This window comes from Anopheles darlingi, chromosome 3 (genome assembly GCF_943734745.1).
Source record: "Anopheles darlingi chromosome 3, idAnoDarlMG_H_01, whole genome shotgun sequence".
Taxonomy (NCBI): Eukaryota; Metazoa; Arthropoda; class Insecta; order Diptera; family Culicidae; genus Anopheles; species Anopheles darlingi.
This window is the reverse complement of record NC_064875.1, coordinates 6,210,552-6,215,000: the sequence shown is the minus strand read 5'-3', so window position 1 is coordinate 6,215,000 and position 4,449 is coordinate 6,210,552. Positions and strand designations below refer to the sequence as shown.

At 47.9% G+C, this 4,449-nt stretch overlaps 1 protein-coding gene across 1 annotated transcript in view; it reads right to left on the bottom strand.

Annotated features, from left to right (window-relative positions):
- LOC125957519 (protein EFR3 homolog cmp44E) overlaps positions 1–83 on the bottom strand; it is a 4,316-nt gene extending 4,233 nt beyond the window's left edge. The window contains exon 1 of the mRNA XM_049690273.1: positions 1–83. This exon is cut by the window's left edge and continues 366 nt beyond it. The gene's annotated coding sequence lies outside the window, so the exon portion shown is untranslated.
- Between the last annotated feature and the right edge of the window lie 4,366 nt (positions 84–4,449).

Genomic DNA, 4,449 nt, shown 5'->3' with positions numbered 1-4,449 from the left:
AGTAAGCCCATTTTCCCCCGTCTCACTCTCACTGATTGTCGATTGTCCTCCGCGATGGAGGTTGAACCGCAACTCTCACCCACGCTGTCCCATCGTCAACTGGCTGTCCAGCGGCGGCAGCCTGTGGCAGAAACGAAAAGCGATTTTCCGATACTAGTGCTCATGCGCGCTGCTGGTCATTGAAACATGGGCATTCTATGTGCTCGGTGTACCATTGATATCCTGCAATCATCATCGTCATCATCACGCTCTCTCGCATTTTCCCGCCAAATCCGAAAGCCCCCGAACGCATGAAAGCTCATGCAAGGACCGAGGCGATAGGATCTGCTGGGCGATTGGTTACAGGTGGTCCATGATGGTTTTTCATGAATGAAGGCTTTCCATTGAAGAAAGATAAATGCAGCGAGAGCAACATTCGTCGTGCAATCGAGAGGCATTTGAACATTCAAACCATGCGCCATGGTTCGATGGAGATGGAACTGCGGCCAGTAGCAATCGTATTGGGTACCACGTCAATCACGTAATGCGACACGTGCCTCAGCGTTTGTTTGGGCTCTCGGTACTTTATTTCTCCGTGCAGCGATCCGAAGCGAAATCATTATCAGCCGGCAGTGTCGTTGTTTCACTCGCTGCTCAGTGGCTCAAGGTCGTCGGGGGAAACTGCGGCCGGGTGACAGTATTGGCATGGGCCAAAGGAAAGAAACGAGGGGAAACGCTTGCACTGCCGGTCATGAACATGACCATAGTGGACGTTATCGATGGTCGTTGCTGGAATACATTGTGGTCTTTAATTGGATTCGATAAATAATGATATTACGGTGCCACGAGCAGCGATTGATCTTTAAACAATTCCAGTTTCCCTCGCATTGTACGCATGATGAAACGAATTTAAAGGGGCACTGAGGTTTTTTTTCGTATTTTTCATTTTGTTCGAGCTTTAAAGAAAGAAATCGGCAGTATCTCCGTCGAGTTGTTATATAGTTTGATGATTATTTTCGTAAAATAATATGTTAAACTTGTTTTTCTTAACCAAATTGTAGCAATAATCATTTTTTCGACTTTAAAGTTGGGTAGCATTTTACATTGGTGATAAATTAAAAACTAGAAAAACTAAAACGTTGCATTCAGCATTGAAAAAGACTTATCTGAACAGTTAATAAAATAAACTAAGCCGTTAACGAACTAACTCAACTTACGTAAAAGGATGTGTTAATATTCTACCGCAGGCTTATGATATTCATGTGCCTTAATAACCATCCCTTGAAGTTCCTTACTCTGCTGAGTTACACCTTCGCCAAAAAGTACCGTCAAATTACAGCCTTTTCGCGACATTACCCTGCCAAACTGCCCTCGACGAAGAACGCACAACGCGGACCTCATCCGCCCTTGGGTACGGAAATCACTTTCTCGCCACCGCCACAACCATCATCATCATCATCATCTTCGTCGTCGTCGACCGAGCATCACTTTTCGTCAATTTTCTCGATCGATCGTTTTACAGCGTACGCTTTTCCTTTCGCTTTTCATGAAAATTGCCCCTTCCTTCCTTCCTTCCTTTGCCTCGGGGGCGACCGGTTCCTAATTGAGAGCATATTGAACAGTATTTATCGCGGCACCATTAGGCTTCATGAGGCTCATTTCGTCGCACCGCGAGCACCATAATTTAAAGCTGGCCACGGTGCAGAGTCGAGCCACGGGTACATCGATCGATCACATCATCACGCACATCAGGTATCCACATAAATTACACAATATAATGCTGCACCCGCCTGCATCAGGGCGGCGAAATTTCTCTAACGAAAAAGACCTTAAGAGGGACCGCCCGATTTGCAGGGTAGGAATCCGAAAGGAAAAGTGCTCTCCGCTGATGAACGCTCATCATAACCGTTTCATTGACCGCCAGCCAGCCAGCGGAAGGGTGGACCTTGTTAAAAGGGTTTGTGTTGTACCGACGCCGATGCAATGCGTACAATGCACTACTCGCTTGCACCCGCGATGCTTACCATTGCCAAAGGGTTTTATGTTGCCGATCGCATTATGCCGCTGCGGGAGTGAATACATGCAAATCCCGCGACAATGCACGGTGCGTGAGTGACAGTTTGATTGATACGCGGTTTAATTTGCACGACAAACCTGTCACACCGGATGGCCTCGCTTACGGTAAGGCTCTGGTCTCCAACACAATTCACATCGGCCCTTCATTTGCTCCCCGCAAATTTGCCGTGAAATGTGTGGCGCAGCTTTTGAACCCTTCAACGGAGCGAGAGGGAGGCTTTTTTTTGGGGAACCTCTGTGACCCTCATTGTTGGCGACATATGAGACCACGGGCGAGGCGAACGACCATCTCCCTCTTGTCTGTCATGGTCCGAGGCTGGTCATTAAATATGTTTAGCACGTTCTCGACGGACGTCACTGGACTGCCGCGAGGGGTGGACCAGGGCACCGAGAAAGAACCAGCAAAAGACCCAACAACAACAACACCACAAACAACGATCACACCAGAGCATTACAACGACACGGGGACGACGCACTTGCGTGGAGCACCCAGTTCAATGGCCCATCGTCGTCGTCGGTTGGTTGGTGGGGACCGAATGTCAGGAAGAATTTTGGGGCCACTTCATCATCGTCAAGATTACGCGAGCGCGATTACCGCTGCGCACTGTGCGGTACGTTGATCACAGTGCAGAGAGGATGAGCGGTCCTGTGGGACCATCTCGATCGTCACCGGGAACCATGCGCCAGAATCCCATACATGGTTACACGGGTCTCGTGGTTTAATCTCCCTAGCGAAATGTTGGAGGATGGCTTTATCGGAATTCTCTGATTGATAACAAATTTCCATTGCATAGTATTACTTTTCCATTTATATGTTGTATGTGTTACTCACTCTTGGCTTTTTTATTTAACTAAATTGCACATTTGATTAACCTTTTTTCGGAATTATCTTTCATATTTATCCATTTTTCGCTTTCTTTCATGATGTGAATTGTAATGTAAACATTTAGTATCCTTTTTGTTGCGTTATCTTTCATTCGTTTATTATTTATAATTTCTTTTTTTTCAATTTTTATTCATTGTCTTATTGTTTTTCAACTCCAGTGTTATCATTTTTATATTGCTCCTGATTTCTTTGAACTTTTTATTCGGATTTTTCGGTTTAAATTGTACATTAATTCACAAAATAGGTTCTTATTCCACTACTTTGTCGTAAGCAAAAGGTAGCGGCGTATCTCCAAACCATACTGATAGCCAGCTCATCACGCAACATACGGAACTAAAACCAAGCCCAACTCACGGCGCGCATCACCTTCAGGGTCCCGAATTAAGCCATCACCGGGCAGCAATCTCCTGACCATCCTGACAATCAGAACTCGCCGGCCCTGCCAAGAAATTGACCAACATAATTTATGAGTATTAATTCCTAAACAGTGCCGTGCAGTTTCGGAACCTTACCAAGCAAGAGCGGCTCTTTATTTACGATCCTGGACCTCCCCCCAAACGAGACGAAAGAGAACTCAATCGTCTGCGCACGCCGCGAGCACGCGGACAGCCAAAATATTGTAGAACATAATTTTGCTGAAATCAAAACCCCTCGGTGCCCCGGGATACGTGGACCCGGGGGTTTTGTAAATTATGTACGGAGTGCAATGAAATGGGAGACAGCAGCGCATCCAGCGCTTCACCACTCCACATGCATCAAGCGGGCTCCACTTCTGCCGGAGATCGAGTGGAAGTCACAGGGGTTTATAAACAACATAAAGCACGAGTGGCTCTTGTTGCAGTGCCCCGGAGACAGTCCCGAAGGTGGTAAGTGGTGTCTCGTGTGGACGAAATCTCTGACAACAGTCCACGGTCCACAGTCCTCACCACGTATGGTTCCGGTCAATTTGGTCTCTCCACTGAAATTATGCTCGCACCTCTAATGCGCATCGGCTTTCGATCGGGACCGTGTGCGGGCGTGCGTCAAGTGGCTGACCGAGCATCGGATGTGTGGCATCTTCCTCGAGTCTCTTGGAAGGCAAGAAGGGAGATGCTGCTTGGCGGCTAACGATGAAGGTGGCACGACGCCACGCGATCTTTATCGCCACTTAATCTCGTTCAACGAGCAATGGGGGGGGGGGGAAGGGGACTTTGAGTGCCCGCCAATCGAAGGCCAAGGGCGCTAGGGGACGGACAAAAAAGTGCCAACCTCCCCTCCTTATAACAAAATGGAAAAGTCAGCATAAATGGTGACCGTGTGCGTGCGTGTGCGCTCAGAGGCAATCCAATTGAGATTTTAACATTTCATTCCGTGGCTGCTGCCGGCGTACCGTACGGGCGTGAGTGCTCTCGAATTGTCCGTGTTCAGTCCGGTGTCCGCTTTGTTGTTTATGTTGTACACTCCTCACGAGCCTCTCCTCCCCCCTCTAGCAGGCCCTTAATGCTGTGAGTGCTGAGGGTGCTCGCGTA